Source organism: Doryrhamphus excisus, chromosome 7 (genome assembly GCF_030265055.1).
Source record: "Doryrhamphus excisus isolate RoL2022-K1 chromosome 7, RoL_Dexc_1.0, whole genome shotgun sequence".
NCBI lineage: Eukaryota > Metazoa > Chordata > Actinopteri > Syngnathiformes > Syngnathidae > Doryrhamphus > Doryrhamphus excisus.
The window spans coordinates 5,914,208-5,926,525 of record NC_080472.1 but is presented as its reverse complement, the minus strand read 5'-3'; the positions used below and the strand labels follow the sequence as shown (position 1 = coordinate 5,926,525).

The window sequence follows — 12,318 nt, the reverse complement described above, 5'->3', positions numbered from 1 at the left end:
GGAATTGATGATGTTCTTCAGCTCTGGTTGCTGTGTCAGGGATATGTCGGGTCTTGTGGTGAAGTCTTGACACTGAGCCCAGCGGCACCTTAGGAGTCCTGGATGTTGTTTTGTGGCCTGTCAGGCTCACTTTTTTTATTTCTCATTGTTGACATACAAACCCTGATGTAGTACTGCGACTCTATGTGTTTGTGTACCGCATGTTTAAGTACCAAAAATGTAGGCTACAAAATTGCCCGGTATTGGTAATAATTCCTAAGTTCTACATTCCAACTTTGTGTCATTAATACATTATTGAAAAAAAGAGGATTTAAAGCAAAAAGTAACTCTGGCTGGCATGATTGCTTCCAACAATGTTTGAGCCAAGGTGGCCTCGGTGAGACATTGAACACAGCAAAGTAGACTCTTAGCTTTCTAACAAGTCTGGGCTGATCAATGCTTGTACGGTGCATACACACAACGTGCTCTCAGGCGATCATTTCCACATCAGAGAGGAGACGTACTTCATCCAACTGAAAACTACACATGACCTCATTTGTCAACTAAATCTCCCGTTTGGGCTCAGAAGTTTACATCACCTTTACAGCTCTTAATGATTTATTTGAAGCATATTTCATGGTGATCAGATTTGATTGCCAGAACAACAGACTTTTATTGCAGGTGTGATTGATCTCACAACAGGCAGAATGGTCCCGAACAAGGACTATTGTTGTGTACGTAACCCACGGCAAGCTAAAACTAAACTCTGAACCCCTAAAGTCACTTCCTTTTCATGCCTCAGTCATCTTACATTAACATTAACACACACAAGTACAATAACATTATTATATTGTTATTATATTGCATTGATAGGACTATAGCCACCACAGGGAGTACGGTACAGAAGAGGAAGAAAAACAACAATAAACTCTCCCAATACTGGCATGTGTGAGCCGATGTTATCATTTCTACCGCTTATCCTCACGAGGGTCGCGGGCGGTGCTGTAGCCTATCCCAGCTGTCTTCGGGGGAAAGGCGGGGTACACCCTGGACTCCGGTTTCCTCCCACATTCCAAAAACATGCTAGGTTAATTGGCAACTCCAAATTGTCCATAGGTATGAATGTGAGTGTGAATGGTTGTTTGTCTATATGTGCCCTGTGATTGGCTGGCCACCAGTCCAGGGTGTACCCCGCCTCTCGCCCGAAGACAGCTGGGATAGGCTCCAGCACCCCCGCGACCCTCGTAGAAAAGGAATGAATGAATAAATTGAACAATACATTATATAGGCATCATATATTCATTGCATCAGTTGAAGGCCCAATTCTGGATCACCGAAGTCAGTATCGTGTATGGCACCCTCTGGTGTGACGCAACTGTTGGACTGCGGCCGCTTCTGGATCACACCTTCTCACCTGGCAATCCAGAATATCTCATAGATGTTCTACAGGGTTTAAATCTGGGGAATACACAGGCCAATCAAGACACTGAACATTATTCTGCTGCAGGTAGTCCTGACAGACTCTGACGTCACTGCCCGCGGCAAAGTATGCGGTGACGTCACACGAGTGTGACATCAGAAACAACATGGGTGCCCTCAGAGCTGTGTTGGATGTAGCTATTGTTCAAGTGCTTGTGCTCCAATTTCCCTCAAATAATCGTTCAACGTCCAAGGCATCTTCCTCGTAACAGGCTCTGACGCCGGTTTTGGGTCAGACCGGGTTGCACTGCAAGCTGGTGGGAGAACTTTGAGATGGAATTTGTCCTCCCGGAGGCATGATGTAACAATTTCCGAATGTCACGGTCCTTGTTATTGTTGTTGTCAGTGTTATTAGCATTTATGCGGTTATGTGGGGATGCATTTTTTTTTAAATACAAGGTTGTGTGGACACCATTTTTCTCATAAATATGCATTTTTAAAAATACCCTGCCACGTGTGGACAAGGCCTTAACCCTTAGATGCACGAGTGACTGGACCCTACACTCTTCCATAAGTGGGTCAAAAATGACCCATACTAGAATCAATGCGTTTTTATGCCAATTTTGCCATTTTGGTTAGGAATAATCACTTGTATGATATTCAGTATTATATTTAGGACCACACAAGAATGATTTCATGTTAGAAACATCTTAATTTTTCACTTTTTTCCATCTTTGAAGAAAATGACCCCGTACAACAATAGAAAATGGATCCATTGTGTGTTGCATAAAGGTAAGTTAAAAATGTGAACGGCATGATATCAAAAATATGTTTTTTGAGGAATACTTGGAATATGAAATTATAAAAAAAATTTCATTCGGAAGATATTTCAAGAAAACAACCTGACCGGGTCATGTTTGACCTACTTACGGAAGGTTGGGGTACTAACACAAAAACAAAAAAATCTTCAAATCTATAAAAGATAATTTAAAAATGTGAATGGCAAGATATCAAAAATATGTTTTTTTAGGAATACCTGGAATATGAAATTATAAAATTTTTTCATTACAAAGATATTTCAAGAAAACAACCTGACCGGGTCATTTTTGACCCACTTGTGCATCTAAGGGTTAATGAGCAACCTCGAGTAACATCAAAACACCGCAAAAAAGGAGTCAGTGCCTCACCAGCCACGGACATCACTGCACGTCACTGGCACGCACATCTGTAGCGCTTCAGCTGGGGTTGTCATCAGCGTGACAATTCTATTGGGACATCCACCATTAATTAAAGCAAGATGTTCATTTCCAACTCTTTAATGATCCGAATATGCGCACCTGCATGTTTGCACCGACATACATCTGTTTGTGTCATGATCAATCCACTCTGTCACATGGAGCACCCATCACACACACACACACACACACACACACACAGCTGTGCCCTATCGGCCATCAAACTTAAGGACATAATTACCAAGACTGCTTGTGACATTCCTTTTAGCACTGGGGGAGGGCATTCCCTACCATTCTTCCTCCTTTCTCTTTCCATACATTTTTTTTAAAAATTGCATCTCATATGAATATCAAAGGTAACGAAACCCTGCACATCACCCTAAAACCAGTTCTCACCAGTGGAGCGTGAGGCAGGGAGGACTATAAGTATTATTGCAGACCTGCCAACATGTCTGAATTTGTCGTACTCAGCCTGCAGTTTGAATATACTTAAGATTAATAGCATGGGACGTAGATGGATCGGTCCATGAGCATGATTATAGGTTATTATATTTCACATTTACTTTTTATCGGTCATTTGTTCTCAATCAGAAATCACTCCACACTCTTTATTGCTCTCTGGTTCTACCATATCTTACTTATTGTGTGGAAATATGGGCTTATAACTATAAAAGCAATCTTCACTCGCTAAATGTACTGCAAAAAAGATCAGTAAGGATAATTCATAATGCCGCCTACAGAGAACATACTAACTCCTTATTTGTAAAATCACAAATACTTCAACTTGCTGATATAGTTCATCTTCAAACAGCTAAAATAATGCATAAGGCTAAAAATAAGCAATTAGCTAAAATGTCATCCAATACTTCTCTACAAGAGAGGAGAAATATGATCTCAGGGAAGAAGTACATTTGAAACACTTCTATGCTAGGACTATGTTATGCTAGCCATAGCATTTCAGTATGTGGAATCAAACTATGGAATGGATTGAGTAAGGAAGTCAAACAATGCACAACGATGAGCCAATTCAAGAAACAATACAAGCAGTTGATGTTTGCTAAATACAAGGATGAAGAGTCTTGAACCAGCCATGATGTGCTATATATATCACTATATTGACACTTACTATGGTACCCATTATGGCATTGGATGCTCATATCACCTCCTACTTTGGTACGTGACAAAAATAAAATTACAAAAAATAAATAAAAACTTAAACTATATTAGGAAAGCAGGAAGTGAACAAATGTAACAGTTACTGATTGTAAAAGTACCAGATGGAGGGGTAGGATTTAATAAGCTTTGCTTCTTCCTACTCCTTTTGGACATGTGGAACTGGGAACTGATTATGTGATGCATTTAATTGTAATCTGATGCATGTTCAAATGAAATAAAACCATTACCATTTATCCGTAAAGGGCCACCACTGGGTCCAGATCCGAGAGATGGCTGCTATATAGGTATAAGGTGTAGGTTGCTTTATAAGGTTGCTTTTCCCACTTTTCTGACTTCTAAATGTAGTAATAATGTTGTATTCTCATGTTAAACAATGCCAAAGATTCTGATAATGAGGTTTACGCATTTGGAAGTGAGCCCTGAAAGAAGTTTGGGCTGGCTCAAACCACTCGGTTTCAAAAGGCGTGGTAAAATTGTCCCTTTGTGATGTCACAGAGACACTTCCTTATATGGTTCATAGTTAGGAAGCACTTTGGGTGTGTGACCAATCACAGTGGAGTGGGCAAGCTTGGAGGTGGGCCGTGGGTGGAATAAATCAAAACAGACCGGACAGCTGGAATAGGTGCAGTTATTGTGTGTCGCTGCTCTACAGGAGACCACAACTCAATACGAAGGGTCGAAAAATGAGCATAATAGGTCCCCTTTATAGACAATCCATCTAAATTAATTTTCTTCTTGTTTGGCTAAATGGTCCCACCACTAAGGTGAGGGGTGGAGTGATGGAATCACAAAAGCATGCGGAGATAAATGTGACTGAGACGGATCCAGACACTTCCAGATGCCCGGGCGTTGAGGGGCAAAGGACTGTAGCAGAGCCACCCTCCCAGGGGACGTGACTCACCTGGAAGAAGGGCCAAGCACTGCCAGATGTGGAGGAAGCCGTTTGGGTCCCTCACGCCAAGCCTGTCTAACACTGTCTCAATTGTGCGGCGGCATATGCTTCCAGTCAAGGGTGAAAAATGCAGGCACCAGCACATGCCAGAGTCTTTCAAGCATAGCCCAGCAGTCAGCCTCCAGCCGTACACCCACTCGCATCCAGACAGAGCAGATCCTCCCAGTTGAGCAGTCAGCGTCGTGCAGACATGTCACCACACAGCAAGTCAAGGCTAGTTCAATTGTAAAGATGCTGGAAGGGACCAGGTCCAGACACCCGATGCTACTCGCACACAGTGAGAAGATTGCAGCACACCTCACTACTCAAACATTTAGGTTGGTCTTTATGAAGAAAGTATATACGAATATAATGTATATATTTAACACAGAAGAAGACGGAGCCCATTCAAGTTCAATGAGGATGGATATAGCTTGCATCAAAGCGAACTCATTGAAAACATTGGCGATGCTGTTTGTAAAATACTACTAACTGAAATCAAAGATGTGTGACGCAACATACTGAATATGTAGTTGCCAACATCTGAAAAAATAAATATTGTCTTCATCCTTACTGGTATAGGAGTATTTTTTTTTATTTAATTGGAAGCATGTGTTGGAGTGATATGAATGCATGGGAAGCAAATTCCATCCAACCATTCGGTTTCTACCGCTTATCCTCACTAAGGTCGCGGGTATGCTGGAGCCTATCCCAGCTGTCGAAGATAGAATATGTCTGTCAAAGACAGAATATGACCAAAATTTCTTTACAAGGAAATAAAAATATTTAGAAAACCTTTAATGTTGTACAGTTATGAGAAATATCTTTCATTTTTACAAGATGAAAGTCAAAGTTAAAAAAATTGTGTACTGTGAAAAAAAGTCATCGTTTCTACGACAAATCACTGAAATTGTATGAAAAGTCCAAATATTATGCAAAAAATTAATCTTACATGAAATTATTACAATTTTACAAGAAGAAAGTCTTCACATTGAAAGAAAAAGTTGCTCTTGATAATATTCATGATAATTTCGAATAAAACACGACAGAAAGAAGAAGAATGTGTCATTAATACTAAAAATGTCTAATTTTACCAAATAAATACTATGCAGTATTATGAAGAAGTTTGAATTTTACTAGAAAAAAAGTGGGGATTTTACATGAAAGACTAATAATCTTATGAGAAAATACAGCATTGCTATGACAACAATAGAAAATAGCAATAGCAATAGAAAGACACCAATCATTCATTCATTCATTTTCTACCACTTTTCCTCACGAGGGGCACGGGGTATGCTGGAGCCTATCCCAGCTGTCTTCAGGCGAGAGGCGGGGTACACCCTGGACTGGTGGCCAGCCAATCACAGGGCACATATAGACAAACAACCATTCACACTCACATTCATACCTATGGACAATTTGGAGTGGCCAATTAACCTAGCATGTTTTTGGAATGTGGGAGGAAACCGGAGTACGCAATACAGTAGTGAGTAGCTTGCTGTTTGCTTGCTATCCTTCAGAAGCCAATCGGGACGCAGAAGACTAACTCAACTTCTTCTTAAAGGGCCAGGCACAGCTTGATTGTAAATGAAAATATTGTTTTTTTTCAAGAGAGATAGAGTGAGGAAACAATGTAGTTGACACTCGATGGAAGAATTACAATTGTTAAATTGAGCTAAAATCAGTTTTCATGTGTAAAAAAAATTAGCTATTACCCAACACACACATTTTGGGGAAGCCATAGCCTGGGATGGTCACATGACAACCACTCCTAAATGAGTTCAGGTTAGCACAAAGCTGTTCCACATAAAAAGTGCCTAAAATTTAAATGAGGCCTATTATGCTAATTTCCGTCCTTTTGTATTGAGTTGTGGACTCCTATAGAGCAGCTACACACAATAACCAGAACCGAAAGCTTTCTAGATCTTCCAGAATCTGTACCCATTCCAGCTGTATTTCCTTGGATTTCCAAAATGGCCTCTTTAGGCTTGTACCCGAGCACGCCCGTATACGGATGAGCCGGTGACTTCTCACTGTGTGACATCACAGTGGCTCACTTCCAAATGTGCAGACCTCATGATCTGAAACGTTGGCATCGTTTAACATGATAACAACATTTCTAGGTCAGAAAAGTGGAAAAAGCACAATAGATCCCCATTAAAAGAAACACACACAATGTCATTTGGCCCACGTGCAGCTGGTGAGCACACATCCTTTTCATACAACAAATCTCATCCAAATCCTCTTCACCTGGAGCAACACACACAGATGGCTACCTCCAGCCCGTAAAAGTCCAAGGGCCTTGTGCAGGAATGTGCATGTTGCACAATGACCTCATTGTACCGTGATAGGGCTTGTCTGAGCCGGGCTCTGTGGCGCAGTCACACCTGTTCCACCTATGCCACGGGGCTGACACAGCCACAGATACATCAATCAGCATTTACTGCACACACCCGTTGTCGCAAGTTGCGTTTAGCCATCGTGGCCATGAATGGCATATTCATTTTGCTCCCTTAATCATTGATTTTTACCAGGCTGGAGTGGCTGGAGTGACATTAACGTTGAAAATGTACACCATTTATTATTATATTATACCTCAGTTTGCCTGATTTTTCCGGTTAGACTTTTTTTTGCATGTTCTTAATGTAATGTTAGCATGCAGTTAGCTTTCTGACACATGGAAACAGGAAGTGGAAGTCAGTTCCGTCACCCGTCTATGATGTGGTTGACTCTGTATAGTGGTTAAAAATTGCTGGAATTAATATTTTGCACAGGCTGCATGTCTAGTGGTTAGCGTGCAGACCTCACAGCTAGGAGACCCGAGTTCAATTCCACCCTCGGCCATCTCTGTGTGGAGTTTGCATGTTCTCCCTGTGCATTTGTGTGTTTTTTCCGGGTACTCCGGTTTCCTCCCACATTCCAAAAACATGCTAGGTTAATTGGCCACTCCAAATTGTCCATAGGTATGAATGTGAGTGTGAATGGTTGTTTGTCTATATGTGCCCTGTGATTGGCTGGCCACCAGTCCAGGGTGTACCCCGCCTCTCGCCAGAAGACAGCTGGGATAGGCTCCAGCACCCCCGCGACCCTCGTGAGGAAAAAGCGGTGGAAAATGAATGAATGAATATTTTGCACAGGTTGCATGTCTAGTGGTTAGCGTGCAGACCTCACAGCTAGGAGACCCGAGTTCAATTCCACACTCGGCCATCTCTGTGTGGCGTTTGCATGTTCTCCCCGTGCATTTGTGTGTTTTCTCCGGGTACTCCGGTTTCCTCCCACATTCCAAAAACATGCTAGGTTAATTGGCGATTCCAAATTGTCCATAGGTATGAATGTGAGTGTGAATGGTTGTTTGTTTATATGTGCCCTGTGATTGGCTGGCCACCAGTCCAGGGTGTACCCCGCCTCTTGCCAGAAGACAGCTGGGATAGGCTCCAGCAACCCTTTTGAGGAAAGTCGGTAGAAAATGAATGAATGAATGAATATTATTGCACAGTTAGATCTGAAAGAGACTTTGTGTCGAGCTTCAAAATGCAAAATGAAGAAACGGGAGTGAGACAAAGTAAGAAATGTATTGCAAGTGAACACGGCTGTTGATCAGCTGATCAAAAGTTCAAGACCACAACCTCTAAAAAGCCAAAATCTTAGCCAACAACAATACCTATAGGAACGGTACACCAATGCAGGCCAGCAGCTGGAAGCTAATGACCAACAGAAGGGCAGCAAGGAAGTCGTGTCAGAGACAGGAGTACTCAGGTATACACAAGGAGGAATAATCTGACAAATTCCATCCCAAGTCAATTGACAAAACTCAACGCAACCCCCCTCAGACCCCTCCAAGAACCAAGAACTTGCTATAAATCCTATCAATGCAATTCCCATGTTTTGTCCAGACCTTATTTGAAGCCCCCGTCTGGAGCCAAGATACTTTAGCTAGTGGCTGTTGTGTCATTTGAGCCAGTGACTCTCTGATGTCATTGGTCCCTGTGTGCTGGAAGAGCACTTCCAGAAATCTTCCGACGCAGTGATCCAGTGGGCTAAAGTGGGAAATGACTGCTGATTGTCACATCATCACCACTCTGAGAGGAACCAATCGATACCCATCTTGTCCACGTCTATGTGTGAGAGCTGCTGCTGATACTGCACACCATCAGTCAACACAGAGCTTAGGTCTTCGTCTTCATCAGACAGTGGTGACTCCGAGTTATGAATCATTCAAATCAGCTTTGTTTATTGTTACGGTAATATTTCCTTACTGTATCACAGGCTGCATCCTATCATGCTTTTATTTTGGACAGACCTATTTCCATCTGGCATTTCCCTTCCTATAACAGGCCGCACTTTGCGGTCATGACTTTGTTAATTTTTGACAAACTGTGACGAGGCTTGGGGTCTTCTGTCTTCTGTTTTTGTTTTGGGGTCTTTTCAGGCCGCTTGCTTTGGTGACTGATACTGATACTACTTCCTTCCTTTTGCTCATCACTAGCTTCCATTTATTCCGAGGCTTGGTCTCCATTAGTGCACTTTGTGTACTGTATAAGTGCACACTAAGAAGTACAGTATCCGGATGCTGCACTGAAAATTGTGTGTGCAGCTGACTCTAACAACCCTCAAAGTTGCCATCTTGGCTACACAGTGGGAGGGGTCTATTAAAAATGGACAATTTAGAGTCGCCAATTAACCTAACATGGATGTTTTTGGCATGTGGGAGGAAACCGGTGTTTCGGCCTGTTGCGAGTCAGCTCCCTAAGGCTAGCTTCACTAGCCACGTTTACATGAGGAGTTTTTCTCTTTCCAAATGGAATCTTTCCGAATTACCTTTCCGAAAGCAATGGTATACATGGAAAGGAATATTCCAATGGCGTGTCTCCATGCGCCGCTATAATCAACCAGAATAGTCAATGGGGCATGCCCAGTAAAGCGTAAACACCAACATCACGTGATACCGACTTCCTCCAGTTTTTCTTTCACTTGTTGGAATAACTCCGTATTGCCAGTTTTTCCTTCGTCCATTGTTGAAATTTAGTTTGAATCAAAAACAAACTTTCCGCAGCAGTCCAGTGCTGATTGCTCGCCTCCATTTTTTTAAATCGAAGAACGTGTGGAGCTGCGTGTTACGTCATATCTCAGCATTCGCTGAAAGAACGCACCCGGGAACAGGAAAAGATAAAATTCAATCTTGCTAATATTTTATAATTAAGCTCGGCACATGTTTTATATAGAAATGTATTTTCCTTTTGAATAAAAGTGGACTTATGAATGGCGTATAGAAGGGTTTAGATTCTGTTCCACAGATGGCGCTAATGCACACCAAAGCTGCTTGCCAACCGCCAATAAACAACAGAAGAAGAAAAACACCAGGAAGAAGAACGCAGTCTGACAACGTTCCAAGATACCTCAATCGGATTGGGGAAAGGAATATTCCACCCCTGGGAATCCCATTATATATTCATTCGGATTGGCACTTTTCTTTCAGAATGAGGTGTATTCAAAGGTTCGATTATTTCTGTTTCAGCAAATAACCTGAATGGAATTGGAATATTTGGGTCCATGTATACGTGACTAATGTCGGGGGCTCTGGGTAGTCTCCAAAATACATGTGAAGTGAATTCCTGACATAATATATAACTAAATTAAACGTTTATTGTTAATATGGCTTTAGTTACAAAGCACTTATGACATCATTTCTTATTCAAATGTATTATGTGTACATGTCCAATAATTTACAGTAAACAACACATCAGCAAAACATGACACAACCAAATATAAAGAAAAAAGAAAAAAGCATCATCCAGATAAGAGTTTTTAGTAGTGTTTAGTGAAGAATGTCATTCAGAAACACAAAGTGCCTCAGCTTTTGTTTCCTGCTGCTCATTTTCCTCACCTTTCCAGATTGTGTGTGTGTGTAGGTGTCTGCGTGTGTGGGTGTGTGCATGTGTGTGTATAGCCCTCCTGCTTAGTGTCCACACTTAGCCACCACACACTTTCACCAATCATAGAAACTTGGCTTAAATGTGCACAAACTCCGCCCAGTGAAGTATTATTTGATAATGTCATTGGATAAACATACTGTAGTTCATTCACTATTGCGGAGAATTATTCAAAACCCTTTTGAAAGAAGCAGAGGATGTGGAGCAGTGCTTTGGGTAGGTTCAATAGCCTTAAAAAGTCCAAAATCCTGATAGGTGTTTTGGGGACAGGCTTAAGCCGCACTTTTGAAGTCCACCAGGACGGGCCATCAGCAGGCCATCCAAGCTCCTGTGATGAGTTCCAGACTGACCCATCCTGAACCCCATAAAGATTTTCACTTCAAAAGCTGGCCAGCTTAACATGTCACTGATGAGCGCTATCTATACATCACTGCTGGAGTGAGCCTTGGCATTTTTGGTCTGGTTAAAACTAAGTCTGGTTAGTTTGGGCAAGTGTGAATGCAGTCTGCCAAATCCTGGACCGGATCGAGGAGGTGCACCGACCATTACATTAGCGTTACATTACAATCCCTTAATAACAGACCTTACTTGCTACCACTTCTCTCTCATTTCAATTGGGTTTCTCACATTGTTTATCAAATCATTCTTTATTTTGCTATGTTTTACTATGTTTATTTTACTAGTTACTATGGTACACATAATGTCATTGTATGGCCATATCACCTCGTACTTAGGTATGAGGTACATTATTTAAAAAAAAACTTAAACTGTATTATGGAAAGCAGGAAGTGAACAAATGAAACAGTTACTGATTGTAAAAGTAAACTGTACTATGGAAAGCAGGAAGTGAACAAATGTAACAGTTACTGATTGTAAAAGTACCAGATGGAGGGGTAGGATTTAATAAGCTTTGCTTCTTCCTACTCCTTTTGGACATGTGGAACTGGCAACTAATTATGTGATGCATTCAATTGTAATCTGATGCATGTTCAAATGAAATAAAACCGTTACCATTACCATTTTGCACCTATACCCAATGGAAAAAAAGCACTAGACTGGGTCAGTAATGTGCAGTGTATTTGAATGCCTCATCAGCACAGGGCCCATGTTTTTTTATTAGAAGTAAGAAAAGTGACAGAAAGGAAATTGGTCATCATTCTACTACTAATAAACCACATAAAGATGATTAAAGGTATCTGTCTGGAATCCGTCTATAGTGTCCCAAGTCTAAAAGAAGCACTATTCAGTTTTCATAGAGACTGAGTCACCAATGTCTGGCTCCTTTGTTTGGCTGTAGGATAACCGAGACAGGGTACAAAAACCTGAGATCATAGTCAACATAATTCATTGGTTTATTCATCTTATAATAAGTCACCTTAATACTCCTATTGCCCAATATAGCAGAAATAACGTGTTTTGCTGTAAATGTGTTGCTGGGGGGGGCTGACTGGCGGCCGGACAGAAAGTGACATCAGGCGATCAGAGTTGAGTTTTAGGTCTCCTGGGTTTAGATGGGCTGTGTAGGATTACTGTGCCCGTTGTTAGATCATTCAAACCTGCATTAAAAGCCTGTTATTCCTGCTATCAAGTGTTCCTGCTACCCAACATTACAGAAACATTACTGACACCGAGTGAGCAGTGTAGAATA

General features: G+C 41.5%; 1 long non-coding RNA gene across 1 annotated transcript; it reads right to left on the bottom strand.

Moving 5' to 3' along the window:
- Nucleotides 1-1,348: 1,348 nt before the first annotated feature.
- Nucleotides 1,349-2,834, bottom strand: LOC131132769 (uncharacterized). The gene is made up of 3 exons (XR_009130426.1): nucleotides 2,736-2,834; nucleotides 2,586-2,663; nucleotides 1,349-1,437 (listed from the first exon to the last, which is right to left on the bottom strand). It is a non-coding gene; the product is annotated as an uncharacterized LOC131132769 (long non-coding RNA).
- Between the last annotated feature and the right edge of the window lie 9,484 nt (nucleotides 2,835-12,318).